The sequence below is a fragment of the Typopeltis vanoorti genome, chromosome 15, assembly GCF_054136105.1.
Source record: "Typopeltis vanoorti isolate ZY-2024b chromosome 15, IOZ_Tvanoo_1.0, whole genome shotgun sequence".
NCBI classification, from domain to species: domain Eukaryota; kingdom Metazoa; phylum Arthropoda; class Arachnida; order Uropygi; family Thelyphonidae; genus Typopeltis; species Typopeltis vanoorti.
The window spans coordinates 40,491,217-40,513,261 of record NC_143563.1 but is presented as its reverse complement, the minus strand read 5'-3'; the positions used below and the strand labels follow the sequence as shown (position 1 = coordinate 40,513,261).

Sequence of the window (22,045 nt, the reverse complement as noted above, 5' to 3'; positions counted from 1 at the left end):
TTGATTGATCAGTTGTGATCAATCAATTGTGATTGATTGATCACAATCAATCACAATTGATTGTGATTGATTGTGAAGTGGTTTGTATGTTGGTGGGTATAAAAGATGTACCATAAAATTATCACAATATTAAACAAGCCCAACTATTCATATTACTAATGTAGAACCCGACAGTCATTTATGCACTGCAACTACACATATATATCACTCATAATCCCAACATACATATACATCATTACACTGCCATCACCAAACTTCATTTCTGATAAACAGAATTGCTCACACACACACACAGCACTAATCTACAGGTTTAGCAACCTTTAATGTGTGGAATAAAAAAACAATAAGTAAAATATAAATGATCCTGTTCTCTCAGATAGGCAGATGACTAAATCTGTGCGTTATTATCTAGATGAGATGTAATCCAGTCCATTCTTTAGGAATCATCCATATCAAATATGACTCTACGACTGAAAGCAGGAGGAGTTGCTCACAGTAGGATTTGAAACCTATGGCAGTCTGAAGCAAATCAATGGAAATCAGTCTTACAGAATAGCACAGCATGCCTATATTTATGAGAATGCCTTTAGGTGGTAGATGTACAGGTACCCCTTGATTAATGCGCATTTGATTATCGCAGCGAAATTAATTGTGGCAATCCCTTGATATACGCGGCAAGAGTTTTGATTAACGCACCTTTAAATTTACCACGCAAAATCATGCTCATGCCATGAGGCTGCTAGCCTTGTGGTCATCAAAATTCTTTTAATGATCTGTGTGAGAATGTGAAAGTTTTATTTTTCCCACCAAATACAACATCATTGTTACAACCTAACCTAATAACATGGGAGTGATTGCAACTTTCAAAGCCTATTTTCTTAAAAAGATTCTCAAAGACAGTTGAAACAACAATGGGTGAAAACCATGAAAATCACGCCATGACGCTGAGTGCCAGCCAGTTACTTCGCTGCTAGCATTAAGAGTGGGTGCATTACAAGCTCCAGTTGTTCTGTTGTATGTATTCACAAATTACATTCTTCGTAAATTTTACAGCCCATTGATCATGTCGAAGAATCCCACAACCGGGTCACTACGTGAAAAAAAGAAGAGGAAGGTAACCTTAGATACAAAACTTGATATAATTAAAAGATTTAAACGTGGTGAAAGTAAAAGTAACATTGGATGCGAATTTGGTTTTAACGAATCTACAATATGGACTATTTTATCAAAAGCTGATGAGCATTGTGAGCAAGGTAAAGTGGCATCTACATCTGCAAATATGCAAATGCACACATAACCAACGTACTATAATGGTTGAAATGGAAGATCTGTTGATTATTTGGCTGGAAGGCTGCAATCAAAAGAGAATTCCAGTCAGTGCCTGCAATATCACGGCCAAAGCTCTAAACTTGTTTTTCAAGACTTAAAGAGACTAAATATAAAGAAGACAATTCAAAATTCACAGCTAGCAAAGGCTGGCTTGAAAATTTTAAATCTAGAGCTGGACTAAAGAATGTGAAAATAACAGGTGAAGCTGCGAGTGCCGATGAAGATGCTGCATCCACATTTCCTGCTGAGCTGCAGAAAATTATCGAAGAAAATGATTACGATTACCACCAAATTTTCAATGTAGATGAAACTGGACTCTATTGAATAAAAATGCCATCTAGAACTTTTATATATAAAAAAAAGCAGCGCAGCATGACTATAAAGTATCAAAAGATCACTTAACTGTTATGCTTGGAGGGAATGCTAATGGAGATTTTAAATTGAAGCCGCTGCTTGTCTATCGAACTCAGAACCCAAGGGCTTTAAAAGGATGTAACAAGAACTCTTTATCTGTAATTTGGCAGGCGAATCAGAAGGCTTGGGTTAACCAAAGTCTATTTGAAGATTGGTTTAAGTCTTATTTTTGCTCGGCAATTGAAACTTATTGCAAAAGAAATAACTTAGCTTTCAAAACTCTTTTACCTTTAGACAACACACCTGGTCATCCAAATTCTCTTAATGATCTGTGTGAGAATGTGAAAGTTTTATTTTTCCCACCAAATACGACATCATTGCTACAACCCATGGACATGGGCGTCACTGCAACTTTCAAAGCCTATTTTCTTAAAAAAGACATTCTCAAAGGCAGCAGAAACAACAACGGGAGAAAATGCGATTACGCTCCACGAATTTTGGAAAAAATTTAACATTAAACACGCAATTGAGAACATTTGTGACTCATGGGAGCAAGTGTCTTCTAGTTGCATGAAAGCTGTTTGAAAAAACCTTCTGCCAGAATATGCTAATGACTTAGGTTGTTTTCAAAATCCTGTGAACAACGTGGTAAAAGAAATCATTGCAATTGGTGAAGACCTCGGTTTTGATGATGTTGACGCAGAAGATGTTAAAGAATTATTAGATTCAAATTCAAAAGATTTCAGTGATGACCTTCTTGAAATTGAACAACGCACATATGAAGACAATGAACAAATGGAATGTGAAGATGAGGTTCCAAAGGAAATAACAGTCAAAGACTGGATGGAATATTTCGCAGTTTAGAATCGCTTAAGCAGCAAGTAATGGACATGGATCCGGATGTTATTCGAAGAACGTTTGTTTGCCAAGGTCTGAAGAGTCGTTTTGCTTGTTATCGTAGAATTTATGCCGATAAGAAAAAACTAAAACTGTTCAAACAACTCTTTATAACTTCTTTTGATTAAAAAAAAATTGCAGTAACTAATGTAGGTACAAGTATTAATTAAACATTTACTTTTAATTCATTTTTCATCTTTCCTAAAAGAGTACCATATAAAATGAACTATTAGTACAGTAATCGATCAGGGACGAATTGTACTTTTTGCCATTGATTATTAGATTTGATTAACATGATTTTGATATACGTGGTGACATCGAGAGATTAATTAACCGCGTTAATTGAGCGATACCTGTATTTTGTTTACTCAATGAGAGACCATTATCTTGCTTTTAGGAGACCACAAATAGCTTGAAAACATTCCATGTTTGGCCACTAGAGCAGATTATTATTATTATCCTAAGAATCCATGGAGTCAAAGACTCATCTAGGAGGTCCCTTTGTCATATACACATAATAATCATTCAAACTATGTGCAGACACCACACTCTAGGCAAGACATTCCAATCATTCACAACTCTGCATGCAAAAAAACCTGCATCTCGCTCCCTTGTTCACACCTTCCTTACATAGCTTCCAATGAAATGATGACCTCTTGTTCTCCCCTGATCTCCCACCATTTTATGAGAAATCTTTTCAACAGTGATCCCATAACAACCCCTTACCAACTTGGTTGCATTGTCATTACAATTTTGTCAATGTGTTCTCTAAATTTTAGATTCTTACCCACTATTATCCCAAGATCCCTTATTTCCTTCACTTCCAATAATACATCCCATCTTTTCTCAAATTTCAAAACCTTACATTTTGCAATGTAAGGTTTTGAAATTAACTGAATGGGCCCCACTCCCAGGCCCATTCACTTAACCTATTCAAGTCTTCTTGTAAAGCCAGAAATCTGCTCTACTCCTAAAAGATCATCCCAACTTTGCATCAACTGCAAACAACTAAATATCCCATCAAAATCTTATGCAATATCATTAACACAAACAGGTTAAACAGCAATGGCTCTGAAACACACCACTAGTGACTTTCCTCTTCAGGGATATTGTTCCCCAATACACAACTTGCAGATACCTATCAGATAACCATTCTCCAATCCAATGCACTAGTCTAATATCCAACCCCATCCGCTCTATTTTGACTTCCAAATTATCATGCAGTAATCTATCAAAAGCTTTTGCAAAATGGAAGTACTACTGTGTAATCATCTCCTTTGTCCAATGAAGCCATCACCTTATTGTAATAAGTAGATTACTAAAACATGACCTCCCTTTAGCAAATCCATGCTGTTAATCAAAGATAATATCACTGTTGTCAACCCAATTCTGGATACTGGATCTCACCAACTTCTCCAACACTTTAACCACAATCGATACACAGATATGCCTATAATTGAATGCTTGAATTCTATCACCTAAGGAGGTAAGCAGTACAATCTTGCCTTTCTTCTACTTCTTTGGAACTTTACCCAATGCAAGACTCGTATTAAACAAATATGTCAAGGAAGATGCCAACTCCCTGGCACATTCCTTCAAAATACATGGTGATATATTATCAAATCACACAGCCTTATTAACATCAAGTTTGCTCAATTCCCCATATACCTCTTGGTCACTTATAGTCAGTCTCTCCTCCTCATCACCAACTGCTCTCAAATTCTCCATGATGTCACATTCACAAGGATGAAAGACCTTTATGAACTGTTTATTAAATATCTCAACTATATCCTCTACAGCAGTTGTTCTTATACCATTGTCTCCAATCTATGTAATCCTTCTATAATCATTCTTTTTTTTGTTGGTTACATATCAAAGTCTCCCTAGGAGTTTTTTTGGTTTTTTTTTGGCTTCATTAGCTAACTGCTCCTCATACTTCACTTTTGCTACAGTTACCAAACAAGTCACCCTCCTTGCCTGTTCTTTGTAATCTTCATGGAATTAATTATTACACTCCTCTTATGTTGCCTACATAATCCTTTTTCCCTCTGTGTTGCATGCTTAATCTCTTCATTCATCCATTTCGCACGTACCTTATTTAACCTTCTGACCCTTGGAATGTATTTAGACATTGCTCCTACTAGATAGTTCTTGAATATCACCCAAGCAGCACTGATCTCCTTTCCAGCCAACTCCTCATTCCATGCTACACCTGCAACCTGTCTCCTGAGCATCTCATAATCACCAGTCTTGTAGTTTCACATACACCCTTTCCTCACAGAAGTACTCACACACTGCATGCAACCACCTAGGTAATCACTTCATGATCATTCTCACCAACAAGAGAGATCTGACCACCTCATTTATGATAACATCCTTTGATGAGATGATCAAATCCAAGACACTCAATCCACGTGTACCCTCTGTTACATACTGCCCGAGGTAGTAGTCCCTCAAAAACTTTAACTTATTTTCTTTACTTCCATTTCTCATCATATCAGGCTATATTGCCATAATTAAAATTATCCATGATGATCACCCTTTTCTAATTTGCTTCACTAATTTGATTACACATTTCATGGTCACTACCATCCACATTACCAGGTCTATAACAACAACATCCAATGAAGTATTTCATTCTATTTACCTCTATTTCACATCATATTGCCTCAACACCACTGCCACTATTTCCCTCTCACATCTCTACCTTGTATGGACATAACTCTTTCTCTATCATCAATAGCACCCCCCCTTTTTTTTTTACCCTTTCTATCTTCACAAAATGCATCCAACTATCAGGATGCCATTCTCATCCAACCATGTCTCACTTATTCCAACATTTTTTTTGGGTGAACAAACTTAGTCAATGCAACTATTTCATTTGTTTTGTTTCTTATATTTCTAGTATTTGTATACAAACGTAATAGCTCATTCCTGGATCAATAACAAGTTTCACTGATACCACTTATTAGATGTAACTGCTCCATACTTAACTCAGCCATAATAATAATAATTTATTTTTCTCCTTATTCATCTTAGAATCTTCTTCAAATCCAACTGTTTTCCCTTGATCCCAGATAATCCCCCTTTCATTTCTGTCTACACAAGATTTACTGGTTTATTTACTTATTTTATTTACTTAATCCATAGTACTACTTCATGATAGGTTCACAACCTTTAGTAGCTGGAATTCACATAAAAAAATAATAAATAAAATAAATGATCCTGTTCTCCCAGATAAGCAGATGACAATCTATGTAATCGGTGTAATCCAATTCCTTTTCAAAGATATGACGCTTTCTTCACTCCATGTCAGTGCTTTTCACATTAGGGAAGCAATTTTAGTTGCTGTCTGTTCTACTTTGTTATGTTTCCTGATAATGTGCCTCATTATGAAGAAATACAAATCTTAATATCACTGAAATTGAATCCACTATATTCTTCATCAACTCTTTTAGTTCACTGCAAGACCAAGATCTTCCTATTTCTTTTGTGTTTCCATCACCTATTACTACTGTCAACCACATAGCCCATAAATAATGTCAGTATAAATTCATCCTTTCCTCTTTTTCTCCAATGGCCATCACTCGATGATACATTTTTTCCATAGATTGTGTGGACAAAATATATCATGGAGGGATAAAAGGACTTTTTTTAAGTTTGTCAGCCTCAATCCCACCTGTTTACTGTAAGATTCACTTGGCACTCTCTTTTGACTTAGAGATTTATGCCTAATATGCTTTTCTTGATCATCATCATTTGGGTCTTTGTATCAGTCTACTGGTAAGACCATGTCTTACCAGCAAATTGATACAAATATGGCTGTAAATGAGTACTGACTTAGATGAATACAGATGGTGGAGTGGTATTTATTAAGCTTAGAAATATGTTTAATGAAAATGTATTACATAGCTTAAAACAGAAAACAATTAACATGTTCATATTACTAGCTTTTGCATGTGAGACATGCAAAAGCTAGTAATATGAACATGTTAATTCTTTTCTGTTTTAAGCTATGTAATACATCTTCATTAACATATTTCTAAGCTTAATTATCTCTCTATGTAATACATCTTCATTAAACATATTTCTAAGCTTAATTATCTCTCTGTATTTTTTGTTTTTTTTTCTCTGCTAATAAATGATTCTACTTCTATATTTTAGCTGTTTGCAATCCTCTGATGATAAAAATGAAATGGTTTTGCATTTATTAACTTTTAAACTAACTGTTAACTTGCTCTCTGGAGTTTATATTGCATTTCTACCAATTTTTTTTCATTTCATCTAATATTACTACATGGTTGCAAATCTAGGGAATTAGGTGTTATCTAAGAAAATGTATCTAAAAAAGGAAGTGTAGACAAATGATAATGGTAATCAATCAAATGTTATTAAGTGTAAACTTATGTATTTTTGTATGATATGATACGATATCCAACAACATGGTATATTGGAGGGATTATGCTTGGAGTAGCAGACGAGGCTAGAGATCTTGGAGCTATGGTGGACAGAAAGTGGAAGTCCAACAGTCACATAACAAAAATTGCAAACACAACTGAGAGGTTCATTGAAATGAACACTGATACATAAGGATATGGAGGTCATTTTTCCTGATTACAAAGTCCTGATATGACTGCACTATTCTGTGCACATTTGGTCTTCTGGGTTCCAAAGGGATAAAGAAGATGTGGAAAGTCTGCAGAGAAAAGTTACAAAGATGGCATAGGGATTATGGAATGTAGATTATGAGGATAGATTGAGATTATGTGGACTGCAGACACTAGATAGAAGAAAAAGGGGTTATGATAGAGGACAAACTTTTGAGAAAGCATTACAGGATATTGGTTTTTTTTTTTTTTAATTTTTTATTATATATAAAGGTGGGAAGAGGATAAGGGGGGCATCCATAGAAGTTAAGTTTGTGTGCAATTTAGAAAGGGGTAAGAGGTAGGTTTTTGTCTCGCAGAACCATGAGTAAAAAAGTTTGTCTGTTAAAGTTGTGAGTACATCTAGTATGAATGAGTTTAAGAAAAGGTATGATAACTGAGGTGGGTGATGTACAGCTTGTCTCAATGAGTCCTTGACTCCTTCGAGGTTTAATAATAATAAAACTACCTTTTCAAACCAGCAAGGTCATTCTTCCACAATCATGTCTTGTCCAACAGGGTCATAATTATTATTACATGACACCTCCAAGGAAGGCACTCTATTCTATACAACACTATCTCTGCCATTTAGCCCATCAACTACACAGAACTGCTACTACCATCATCACCTACTGCCCACCACTAGTATTTTTGTCTGTAAACTGCATGTTCTCAAGGCCAATTTGCCTGTAGATAGGATGAAAAACCCAAGTTTCTGGGAGAAAAAAAAAACACTTGGTAACTCCATATGAGATTGGCTAACTCATTCTTTGAACTGCAGTGCTAGTTTCTACTTCCATTCCTATTTTCCCATTGTTACTACACTGGGAAACTTTTAGAGATTTAAAGTATTATCATCATTATTACAGTAACCTCCATAGAGTTAGTAAATTCATCATGGGAGGCCAACTTAACTAGCATCAAGCATATTAGACTGAACCTTGACATCATTCACAATGCACTTTGGCATTCCACTCCCCATGTTAAAGATCTACTTCTCAAGTCCTTCTTCACCAAATCTTTACACAACTTCCAGGGAAAGCTTCTTGTTCTTTTCATCTTACCCTCTACTTTTTTTTTATTTTTTACAATCCCTGCTGTATTAATCTGGTAAAACCCATTAACTAACTTCAGTCTTTATCATATCGCCTCTTTTTTTTCTTATCTACCAAACTCTGTAATCTACATTCCCTCAACCATTCTGCATAACTTCAGAGTCCTAGACTTTGGTCATTCATCTCTGAATCTCTAGTCTCTCCATATCACAATGAAACTAGGCAACTAAATTTGAACACAACAGTTCATACGTGGTCTGACCAATACCCTATATAGAAGCACTACCACCTCTTTATCCCTGCATGTAAAAACGTATCACAGTAGCAATAAAATGTACATTTTTGCAACACTTGCAATACATTCCTGGAACTTGTCCACTGTTTACCATCACCCCCCAAGATCCCAAATCTCATCCAACTCTTGAAGCACAGCTCAACTAATACAATATGTGACCTTATATCTCTGCACCCCAAAGTGCAACACCTTGCATTTAACATCAGCAGGTTAACAATTAACATCAGCAATATGCCTGATAATTTTCCCAGTTCTGCATCATGAGGAAACGTTTGAAGATTACGAGTCAATCTACATGAAATATCATTAACAAATAAATTAAAAAGTAGAAGCTTAAGACCAGCACCCTGAGGCATGCCACTTACTTTACTTTACTTTTCTGAGATACTGCTCCATCATGCAAAACTTGTCAAAAAGCCGGTTCTTCAATCCCATCTTCTGCAGGTTATACACAAAATTGTCATGAGATAATTTATCAAATGCCTTTATAAAGTATAAGAATACTGCTGTATTATGAATCTCCTTTATCCAGCACATTTGTAAAATATAGCCTGTCCTTCACAAACCCATGCTGACAATCATAGAGAATCATTTGTCCATCAACTGAATCCTGTGTTCCATTCCTTGCTTATGTAGTGGTACTATTTTGCTTTCTTTCCACTCTATAGTAACCTTTCCCACTGCAAGACTTTGATTAAATAACCAAGTCAAGGGCATAGCTAACTCTTGCACATTTCTTAAAAATACAAGGTGATATATTATGCATTCTCACAGCCATATTAACATCTAATCCAATCTTGACACAAATCTGTTTCTTTCACCTGTAATTCCACTGATATGTCTCCTTTCTGTATATTGCACAGCATCATTTGCTCCAGCATGATATCCACTGATAAAGTGCTCACTAAATAACTACTACATCTTTTGCTGTGGTCACTTTGTTACCATAAACTTCCACCAGTGTTATCCTTCCATAATTATTCTACCTCTTGCTTGCCACATAGCAGAATTCTCTTGGATTATCTTGGACATGACTGACCAAACTCCTCTCACATTCTTTTTTCTTTGCCATGCTCATCACCTTCCTAGGTGACAAGCAGGTTATTACCTCAAGCCTTGGTAAGATCCCATCTTGACTACTGCATGCAGATCAGGTCACTTGGCGATGAGGGCAGGATCTAGAGGCGAGCAACCAGGATGGTAGCAGGTCTATGGAATGAACCTTATGGAGTTTGAAGATTTGTGGGTTTCAGAAATTGGTGGAAAATGGGTGATATGATTGAGACATACATATTACTTAAGGGTTTTTACAAGATTAATACAGAGGAAATTTTTCAGAACAGGTCTGGTGATGGAAGAACTGGAGGCCATCCTTGGAAAATGAGCAAGAGTGTAGTCAGAAGAGATGTAAGGACTAGATTTTTTGCTTGGAGGTGGTGAACGAGTGGAATAGGTTGCCAGAATCTGTTGTGGTTGCTATGACTGCGAATGAGGTCAAAGCAAAGTATCTAAGTTACTGCACAAATGTTGGATAGCTCTTGGCATGTTTAGGACCTTCACAATGAGTCAGAAGACTCCATGGAGCAGCCAATAATAATAAATTACTTCACAAAACCATGCTGCCTCTACAGAGTGTAATTTTTATGTTCACCCATTTCTTCATTTTGCTTTCTACCACTTCTCCAATACCAAATCAATTTGCTAATGTTCATCTGGCCCTCGAGAATATATTCAGAATGTTTCTTTTCTTTTTTTTTAATAATAATAAAATATTTGAAAAGCAAACCATCAAAGATACTTACTCATACCAATCGTTCGATGCTGTTGGCACACTCTCCCTCGATAAGTCTTTGGACTCCCTGGGGGTGTCAAATAATAATACTGAAAGGTTGGGCGATTGGCCGAGCCTCTGCTACTGATGGCTCACGCAAAAAAAAAAAAAAAAAATAATAATAATAATAATAAAATAAAAAGTTAAGCAAGTTGGAGCGCGGTTAGTAGTTGGAAGGAGATCAATCGTTCGATGCTGTTGGCACACTCTCCGTGGATGAATCTTTGGACTCCCTGGAGGTGTCACATAATAATAATACTCATACCAGATTCAAATACTCAAACTCACAAGTATTGGAATCTGATATACTGTATAGTTTTGAATATATTCTCGAACATCAAATGATAATCGCTAGTGGACACGTTTGATACCCTGGAATGCTGTGGTCTGTATATGCATGTTTACATATACTAAACGAATCTGAATTTAAAGTATTTTTATGCAACACTTCAAAAGCGGTAGGAGACTTCAATCTATATGGCCAAGTTTCTACCACTTAATCCTACACGGAACTGTCCACTGTGTATGAACATCGCCATCTATCGTCCACAAATATTTTTGTCTGTAAATAAAATAACATAAATAAAATGAAAACATCGATGGATAAAGAATTTGCCTAATTGTGGTGGATGTGGACGGTAGATGGCGTTGATGGAGATGATTCGTAGTAGAGGTTCGGTGTAGTGGTTGAGATAGTTGTCTTCTAATGATGAGTCTTCGGACTCCTTGGAGGTATCAGTAATAATAATAATAATCTTCTTCCTTCTTCTTTCTAACATGGAATTTAGGCCAAGTGGCCTGTTCCGGTCTCATGCCATCTCCTTCTTGGTCTTCCGAATCTTCTTTTCCCACTTATTTTTTATCTGCATAATATTTTTGGTAGTCTGTTGTTATCCATTCGATTTAAATGTTCTAGCCATTTTTGTTTATACTGTCTTAGGTAGTAATTAATTGCTTTATTTTCAGGGATTGTAAGATTTCTTCATTTGTTTTGTGGTGCCACTTGGTATATCCAGCTGTTTTTCTGAGAAACTTTATTTCTGCTGTTTGAATTCGTTTTTCATCTTTCCTTTTCATGGTCCATGTTTGGCTTCCGTATAGTAGAGTTTGGTTTTGACAAGACATTATATAATCTGATTCTAGTATGTTTTTGTACTAGGGATGGCTTAAATATATTATTTATTATGCCATTTACTTTGACAAAGTTTGATATTTTAGTGTCTATGTCTTTTTCTTCTTCGTATGATAGATCACATCCCAAGTATCTGAAAGTGTTTACTTGTTCTATGCTATGTGTTAGCTTGGTATTTTATTATCTATCACTATTTTACTTCTTATTGGGTTTTCTCCTTTGAATGCCATTATTTTTGTTTTTTCTTTAGACGTTGTCATATTATATTGCTTTGAGATATAATTTAATGATTTTAGTGATCTTTGTAAGCCATCTTCTGATGTAGCTAATACTATTTGATCTAGTGGTGTATCTATCTTCATTTGCGGGATCATTTGTATACCAAATGGGTTATGCTATTTCCAGATTGTTAATATTTCATTTATATATATATTGAAAAGCAGAGGTGAGAGGGTACATCCTTGTCAAAGGTACTCCTCTTGATATATCTTTCCATTCTGAGATGTGTTCTAATTTAACTGTATATATTTCTTGAATAGATTGTAAAAGTTGGTTTGGTATGTTTAAATCAGTTAATATTTTAAACAGTTTTTGTCTACTAATTTTGTCAAAGGCTTTTTCATAATCAATAAAGGCCACGTGTGTTTCTTTTTGAAATTCTCTTCTCTTTTCTATTAATAATTTTGAAGTAAAAATTGGATCTATGCAGAATCAGCCTTTTCGGAAACGAAAAGGCTGATCCTGCATAGATCAGCCTTTTCGTTCTTCTAGTAATTTGTCTTCTACAATGCTGCTTAGTTTCTCTTTTAATATTCCTGCATATATTTTATAACCTAGATTCAGCAGGCTAATTGCCCTATAATTATTGCAATTGCCTTTATTTCCTTTTTTATAGATAGGGATAACCAGTGCTTTTTTCCAAGAGTTAGGGGTTAATTCGGACATCCAGACCATATTAAAAAATTTCAGAAGTCTTTCATTAAATTTTTCACCTGCATTTTTGTATAGTTCTATATTTATATTGTCTTCTCCTGGTGTTTTCCTATTTTCTTCTTCTTTATTATATTTTTCAGTTCTAACATTGTGATATTTTCTGTTAGGTCATTCTTTGTCTTATAAAATTTTAATTCGTTGTTCTCATCTGTCCAGAGATTTTGGAAATATAAGTCACCGATTTTTCTAAATCTATTCTTTGTATTTTTATCTTTTCTTTTATTTCTTTATTCATGTATTTTATTACTTTATAGGTTTTGGGTTGTGGCTTAAATAAATCCTTTTATAGTTCTGTTACGAAATTGTTCCATCTTTCTCTATGTTTTTTTCTTATTTCTTGTTTTGCAATTGCACTATTTCTTTTATACTCTATTTCTGCTTCTATTGTTTTGGAATATAGGCCTGTGTAGCTCAGTGGAAGTGGCGCTTGCATCCTCTGTGCTTGGTCGCTTGAAGTTAGACCTAGGTTCTAGTCTAGTCTGACTGGAGGAACAGGAACTTTTTCTAAGCCTATCTTCGACCGGTTCCCGAGTTAGTCGATTTCTGGCACAGGTAAGCAGGTTTTTCCTCCCGGAAACTCGGGTTTTTCGTCCCGTAAACTCAAGAAAATCGACCGTAGTACCCACATTATTTCAGACAGTGACATATCTTGTTAGGGTTAGGTACCAAGAGATGGCAGCACTTGTTTGCCAGCCTCTTCATTGGTGGCTGCTATAGTGATAGACAAGGGCAAGCTATCTCTGATTGGCTACCGGTGGAGATTGAACTGCCCACTCAGTCTCCAAAAGCTAGATAGGGTATAAAGGCCTCGCCTACCCCTATTAAGGTAAAAGGCGTTAGTTGATTTCTTTTTTTTTGTTTTGTTTTGGAATTTAACCATTTCTGGTAAGTCCTCTTTGGTTTTTATTACATTTTCTATTTCTTTGTTCCAGTCTTGTAATCCTCTTTTTCTAATCCATTTGTGCTTTATTCCTAAGGTTTCTGCCGCTGCTTTTTGAGAATTTGTTTCAAATTTTCCCATTCATCTTCTATGTCACTTGATTCATGTGTGGTTTCTGTTTTTAAGTTTGTGCATTTCTGATATTGTTGTCTAACTTGAGGATCCTTTAATGAAGAAATTTTGTAGCTTGGCTGGTAAGAATTTTCGATTCTATGTGTTTTTAGCCACTTTGGTTTAAAACGAATTTTTGCTGATACCATATAATGATCAGAGTTTAATTCAAAGCCTCGATATGCTCTTACGTCTAAAATTAACACTGCTAATTTAAAATTTGTGATAATGTAGTCAATTACTGATTTGTATCCTCTGGCTGGCAAATTATATTTATGTATTTCCTTGTGTTTAAACACTGAATTCATTATTCTCATATTATTATACCTGACAGTCCATCTGGCTTTTCTTTGCATGAAACTTGAAAGTATTTTGAATTTCCCCAGTGCTGGTTACTAACCTGTCGCTGGGTAAGTCCAGTGGTAGGGGCTGCTACCTGTCGCCTCTGGACAGGCAGATCTAACAGCATTTACTCTGTTAGGGTGTTAAGGTTATACCGCCCATACTCGGTCGCCAGTGCCACGTTTGTACTTTTAGAACAGGATGGACCATGGGAAGGTGAGGTTGACATTTGAGTGGGAGAGGATTTGTGTGAATTATGTGAATTTTAAGATTTGATGAACAAAAAAATTTCTTTTCACAGATGGAACATTCGAAAGGCTTTTTCATTGGTATGAATTCTTATGTGTTTTTTAAGACTTCCTGAGAGATAAATTTCTTTTCGCAGATGGTATAATTATATGGTCTTTCATTAGTATGAATTTTCAGGTGTTCCTTAAAAATTGATGCCTATTTAAATTTCTTACCGCATACTGTACACTCAAATGGTTTTTCATTAGTATGAGATCTTAGGTGGCTTTTTAGATGTCCTGATTGAGAAAAATTCTTTTCACAGATTGAACACATGAATGGTTTCTCATTAGTGGGAATTCTTGTGCCTTTTAAGAATTCCTGATTGAGAAAATTTCTTTTCACAGAATGGACATACGAAGGATTTCTCATTAGAGTGAATTCTTAAATGCGTGTTAAGATTTCTTAGGTGCAGAAATTTCATTTGACAGATTGTACAATCCTGGGGTTTTTCATTAGAATGATTTCTCAAGTGTATTTTAAGATGTGATGCTCTCTTAAATTTCATACCGCAGATACTACACTCGAATGGTTTTTCATTAGTATGACATCTTAAGTGTGTTCTAATCTTTCCTGATTTTGAAAGCCCATAATTATTCCCATTCAAGGGCAGATCCGAAAGGAGATTCAGCAGCAAGTGACTTGATAACACTTTAGACCGAGCAGATGCTAACTCATTGTAAAGCTTCTCCACTAAAGAGCAATCAATATGGACAAATGCAGTGTCATTCTGTGGCAACATTGTTCTTGAATAGAAGCTGAAGACAGCAGTATACTGGATGTACTGCCTAGCCACAGAATGACACTGCATTTGTCCTTTCATGTCTTCACCAAGACAAACGGTTAATGCAACTTCACCCATCATCTCTTACATATCAGATCGTAGCAGGGGGAATTATGTCTGCATAAGGTGATGACAGGAGTTACTAGCAGTGGATTACAGGTAGTATGGTATAATGTGGATTGAGAGGAAGAAATGTTTAGTTGAATGTTGCTATAGGCCAGAGAATGTGGAGGGAAGTGATGAAATGCAGAAGCAAATTGGAAAGGTTTCTCATCTTGGGAATAAGGAAAAATGAATCTCTTGTGAAACCACTCTTAGGGAATATGTAAAAGAAAGAGGTCAAGGATCAAGAAATCGTAGATCTCGCCATTTCATCAGACCTGATTATGACTGGAGTGTTGCATTTCCCTCCAGCTATCATGATCATAACAGTGATCATGAACTGATTATCTTGTTGGCCTACCATATGAAGACTTCTGTGAGAAAAGCATATATGTGAAATTATAAGGCTGCTTATCAAAATATTTAGGAGACAGCTTGGAACTATATGTACTTAGCATGAAATGAAGAGTTAAGCAGAAAGGAGGAAAATGCTGCTTGGGAACTGACCAAGACATATTAAACAGCTTTAATGTAATGTGTGAAAGTATTCCCAATATTAAAAGGCTAAATATGGTGGATGTCAACTATAGCCGTAGGACTTAAGCATGAAATTTGGAAGAATGAACTGCAGAGACAGCACAAGATGAATAACGATAATATTCAGTTGTAAAAAGAATATAAAGGAGTGGCTAGTAAGGTGACTCAGTAAGGGACAGCAAGTGTGCTTGAGCAGAAATTAACAAATCAGACTAAGAAAATTCCTAATCCAATTTTTTTGATATTTGTCAATTTGAAGCATGATCATGGTAAGATTATGTTAATGAATGAAATAGTATATTGGTAACTGCTGCAGAGAACATAGTCCAGGTATTCAGTGACGAATTCATCACAGTTTCATCCTGATCAGAGTTAAAATCACGAGAATTTCAAATGTAGAGGGTGTGGGAGACAACTTACTGGTGAGAGAGCAAGGAGTTAAGTAAACTTGATGTCAACAAGGTTATATAACTGGACCTATAGCTGCACATCTTAAGAGGAAGTCTCAGGGAGTTAGTGTCAGCATTCGCATACCTATTTAACAAGTCTTGCAATACCACAGGTCCCACTTCTTTAGGACCTGTGCTATTGCACAAAGGTAAAATTGTCCCACTTCACAAATGTGGTAATAAGATCGGAACTTTAAATTATAGGGTAATCTCTATATCTGGAGTTGCAGTTAAGGTGTTGGAGAGGTTGGTGAGAGTTGGATTGATAACTACAGTACTCCCTGTGATTGTCAGCATAAGTTCCTTAGAGAGAAAGATATTTTATGAGGTTATTTATATACCATAACAAAGTGACAGTTGCATTGGAAAAGCACTGGCTTATTCTGATTTTGTAAAGTCTTTTGATAGATACCCAAGTTAGTAACTAAATTGGAACAGATGGGATTAGTATACTAGTGAGTTTGTTAGGTTACTGGCTGGCAGACAAGTATAAGTTATGTATGGGGTGTGGTATGCAGCAACAAAAGAGGAACGTTACCAGTAATGTGCAACAGGATCTGTTTCGGGGCCATTGTTTAGTATACTGGGACAGGTTTAACTGGAGATATAGCACTATTTGTTCAATTTTTAAGAAGCAATAAATTATAAATCATGGTTTATTTTTAATAATTTATGTTGATTCAAAACTGAGGAGAATGATGATTAGTCAAACAGCTGTGATCTTATGGAATGACTTGAATAGATTGTATGAGTGTGCATGTGAGTGAAATGGTTCAATGTTACAAGATGCAAGATTCTGAAACTTGGTAGACAACAATGGGATGCAAGATCCCAAATCTCTTCTCTTCTCTACCTCCTTATAAATTTCCTCAACAAAGAGGGACATTTAGAAGTAGAGAAGGGATCATGGTGTAGGACTTGAAGTTCATGAGTCACACTGTGCAAGTTGTGAAATCATCACACTTGCAATAAGGCTATTGCATACATAAGGTTATTGTTTCATTGTATAAGGTTTTGATCAGGTCTCATATGGGTTATCGTGCACAGATTTAGTCACCTGGTTTTAAGGTGATGACATATTAGAAAGAGTCCAAAGAAGATTAATTAAGCTGGTAACTGGACTTTGGAATGAATGTAGGTTATGAATACTCATTAAGAGAAATGCAATTTGCAACATTCCATAAAGAGGAGGGGAAGGGATATGATTAAAATAAAAGTTATAAAAGGTTGTTACTAGGTAAATGTGAAAGAAATTTTTTGATTGAATGGGAGAAAGAAAGGAGAGAAAAAAAAAACACCTTTGGAATTCACATAATTATGGTGTGAGCAAAGAAGTAAGCAGGGTCATTGCATGGATATTAGCTGGTGAGCAGAATGCATTGCTGGGAGTGTGGTGAATGCAGCAAATGAATTTAAAGCAAAAAGCAATGAGCTTTATGCCTGATGGTGTGTACCTCCTGCAATGTGTCTTTGGTTCCATGGGAATCTGGTGTTAAACATCTAGATAGTATCTTTGTGTTCGCTGGCATTTATAGCAAAAGTAATTATATTCACAAGACCTATTGTAGTATGTCTGTTATTGCATGTTTACTCTGACAGATTTAAAGATTTACAACAAAATAATTGTAACATTAATCAAACATAAAAGCTAACCTCTTAGAATCATTCCCATTCAAATCTTGTGCATGTGATGCCAATGTTCTGTTCTTAGCCACTAACTACTTAATTGTCAACGTTTTTCATATAAATTGAGAGGGATTATTCAGTTGTCTGATAAAGCAATTGGGAAGAGTTATAAAGAGTGATGCTATTAACTTGTTACTAGATTTAAATAGACTTTTGGTTGAGACAAGCATATTGGATTACAACTTTCATATTATTAAGTGGAAGGTGCACACTAACTAATAATAATGATAAGCACCTGCTAGATTTCTGCTCAGTACATGGACTAGTTATTACTAATACTTTATGTTAGTATTAACCAGTCCATTTTAGTTCCAACATAAAATTGTACATAAATTCACATAGGGAGAAGGAATAAGAAAAGTCTCATTTGAATATGTTATTGTCAACAGTGATATTTTCCCACTGGTTCACAACAGTATTGAGGATCTGAAATAGGGGGTGATCAGCATTTAGTGTTGAGCAGAATAAAGTTCAACTTCATATTGAAAAGGGTGTGTAAAAAAGTTTTGAAATGAATCAAAGTTGAACAGCTATCAGATGTGAACTGTAGGCTCAAATACACAAACATTATTCTAAAAAAAACTGAAGTTTCAAAACAAGGACAAAACCTTGAAGATACAGTGGCAAAGCCTAAAGAAAACTCTGACTGATTCAGCCAGAGTAATGTGGTGAGGAAATCTCTACAATGATAGAAAAATCAGAACTCCATGGTGGACACTGGAAGTTAAAGAGGCAGTGAAAGAAAAGAAGAATGCATATTGAAAGTTCCTGGCAAAAAGAAAGTCAGCTTGTACTCTTAGAGAATACAGAGACAAATGTAAGAAAGCTAAACATTGTATAAAACTAGCTAAACAAAACTTTGGAAGACTTTGTTAAGAAAATAGAAAATAAATATCAGGAAGATGGTAAAATATTCTGGAGGATATCGTAAAAGCTCAGAAATGGTGGAAAGAGTATTGCAAAAAGAATTAGGGTGATAAAAAGGACATGAAAACTGAAGATATATTCTTGATGTATGAAGTAATTAATTGAAAGATTGCTAAATAAAACAAGCAGTGATAGCATGGTGGTAGAAAACACTCAACAGGAATGCCATCTGAAATATATTCTGTAGTTGAAGTAGAAAAGCTATCACAAACCTGAAATGGTGAAAGGCAGCTGGAGTAAATGATATTTGACAACAAATGATAACATGTGAGGTATAAAAATTTTACAGTTGGCCACACTGCATAATTCAGAAGTCCTGGTTAGAGGGATGATTTCCAGAGGATTGGAACAAAGTTCTTATAATACCCATCTATAAAAAGGGAAATAAAACTGAATGTAAGAATTACAGAGGTATTTCCTTTGCAAGGAAATACCTCTGTAATGACTAAGAAAACTTATGGAAGGGAAGCTTGAGAAAGAACAAGCTGGATTCAAGCCAAAAGATTGTTAACATCAGATTATAACTTTAAGACAAACAGTTGAGAAATCTTGGGAATATAACAAGGAATTGAATTTAAGTTTTGTTGATCTGGGAAAGGCATATAACAATGTGCCAAGAGGAAAGCTCTTCAAAATGCTCCACTTTATAGTGTAAATGAGACATTATATCAAGCAATACATAGTCATTATTTGAGTAGTAAATCGGCAGTTAGATTTGAAGGAGATACAGGAAGATGGTTTGATGTTGTGCAACAAGGATATACATTATCTCCAATGTTATTCTTCATTTATATGAATCACATTATGAAAGAAAGTGGTATTAAACCTGATATCAGAATTGGAGATATTAATCTCAACTCTTTACGTTATGCAGATGACATTATACTCCTAAATTAATTGAAGTTTTACAGTTTATTACAGTTGGTCAGGATTCTCTGACCAACTGTAATAAATTTAATATGAAAATCAGCATTAAAAACAATGAAAATAGGCAGAAGCATTAAAAACTTCAACTGCATCCTGGATGGAGAACCAAGAGAATAAGTAAAACATTTCAGCTATTTAGGCACAATTTTAGCGAACATGGCAAATTAAATTTGAAAATAGACAGCAGAAATAGCAAAGCTGGTGTGGTAGGAAGTCAACTAAATAAATTTATATGGAAAGAAAGAGAGATTAGTCAAAACACTAAACTAGCTGTTTACAAGAGTGCTCAAACCAATTTTAACTCATAAATCTAAGATTTAACTCCTAGTCATTAGTTAAATGACTATGAGTTAAATCTCATATGCAAGTCCTGAGAAAGATTAGGGGACTGAACAGATGGCATCAATGGCAGTATCATATTAAAAAAGGATATCAGGAAAGAACTTGACATTGTTAGCATTTAGAAATGTGTTAGCAGAGCTATCTCAGGTGACTAAGTGACCATATCAGGTGATATGGTCACTTAAACAGAATGGCAGAAAAAATCTTATCTAAACAAGTGCTCTTTGCCAGGATGTCAGGAAAAGGACCCAGAGGAAGACCAAGATATAAGTAGATGGATACAGTAAAAAGTGCCTTAGAAGACAGAAATATAAGATCTGATAATATTGAAATGTTGACAGATAACAGGCTAATCTGGATAAAAACTGTTGATAGGAAGTTATTAATGATGTAACTTTTCCTGTACTACTATCATAAGATTCTCTACATTCCCCTGAAGAGGGTATATCAGGAATTTGATGATGAGTGCAAGGTGTGCACCTTGAAGCACAAATATAGGACAATGTCATGTAAATGTGGAACTATTTCATGAGGTGTATTGTGATTTGTGATCTAGAGGTAATAAATGAACAGTGGCCCAAAGTTAAAAGGACAAATGCTGAAGGTTTTTTGACATGTTTCAGCTCTGATAAGAAGCATACCTAGAGGTAAATATATGAGGATTATGTCACTGTAACAAGCACTGTTCCTAACACACATGAATATGGTGCTCAAATTTGTAAATCTAGTTCCCATCATAATGTGGAAACACTAGAAATGATACAGAAATGAGTGACTAAGGTAGTAGCATCATGACTGGTCCAATGCTGCATTAAGCATTTCGCTCATGATGTCATCATTATTCAGAACCTTCACAAAACTCATCATGGTAATCACATTCAAGCAAATATCTTCTCTTAAACAAAATTTCTTAGGTTAGAGGTTGCTGCATTTTAAAAAGTATATCTGAAAAGTTTAACTGAATCCTACTTTGCAATATTGTTGTGGTAATGTGCAAAATTTAAAAAAAAAAAGAAAGAAAAGAAAAAAAGTTAAATTTGGTTTGTGAAAATCAGTTCTACTCATAGCCAGAATGGTGCTATAAAGCAGCTTACAAAGGTTATAGTTAGTTCCAATTTACGTGAAACATGCTCCTGGTAATTTTTTACATCCTTTATTTAGTCTCTTCAGACATGGTATCCTTTCTGTCATACTTACAGGGTTATGTGCATTCATTAGGGTCCGAACAGTAAAACAAGTAGGGGTTAAGTGGATGAATAACACCATTAAGCTTGAGCTGCAAAAAAAAAAATAAACAACTGTGGAGGGAATTTAAAGAAAGGAGTGACCTGCAGGCACACGAACGGTATAAAGTGCAGGCCCGAAGGGTAACAAGTGTGGTAAAAAAAGCAAAAGCGGATTATGAAATGAAACTAGCAATGCAAGCTAAAGAGAATCCCAAGCAGTTCTTTCAATATGCTGCAAGCAAGAAAAAACTGCACACGGCAAAATAATTTTAAGGAATGACGATGGTAAGGAGGTCACCGAAACAGTCGATATAGTGGAGTTACTGAACGAGCAAGCACTTTGCAAAAGTATATCATCCATGTGGTGACATTGAAAAAATGAAAGAACCATTAGTTTATACGGGAATTGTGATGAATGAAGTAGAGGTGAATAGTCTATTACAGAACCTTAATGTGAATACATCTGTGGGATTGGATGGTATAGCGGCACAGGTCTTACGTGAAGCAGCTAAAGAATTATTAGTGCCCTTGACCATGTTGTTTAATCTAAGTCTCGGGTCTGGTTTAGTCCTGAAGGTGTGGAAAGAGGGGAAAATAGTTCCACTGCATAAAGGAGGATCCAAGACTACTGTTGCAAATTACCGACCGATCAGCATATCAGGAGTCGGCAAGGTCTTGGAGAAAGTAGTCAAGGGAAAAATACAGGAATGGATTGATGACAATGAGATACTGTACAGGGTACAGCATGGCTTTGTGAAGGGTAGATCATGCCTCAGTAACTTGCTCAAGTTTTATAACACAGTGACGGCTGAACTGGATAAGGGTAATGGGTTTACAGTGATACTGCTGGAC

At 35.5% G+C, this 22,045-nt stretch overlaps 1 protein-coding gene across 5 annotated transcripts in view; it reads right to left on the bottom strand.

The window, feature by feature from the left end:
- Window positions 1–22,045, bottom strand: part of LOC150098681 (uncharacterized) — a 54,799-nt gene that overhangs the window by 13,733 nt on the left and 19,021 nt on the right. For 2 of the 5 annotated variants that reach the window (XR_016549506.1, XM_090405177.1), the window contains exon 1: window positions 10,379–10,937. The exons of the other annotated variants lie outside the window; for them this stretch is intronic. The gene's annotated coding sequence lies outside the window, so the exon portion shown is untranslated. Of the gene's footprint in view, window positions 1–10,378; window positions 10,938–22,045 lie in introns of those variants that run through there. 5 annotated transcript variants of the gene reach the window in all.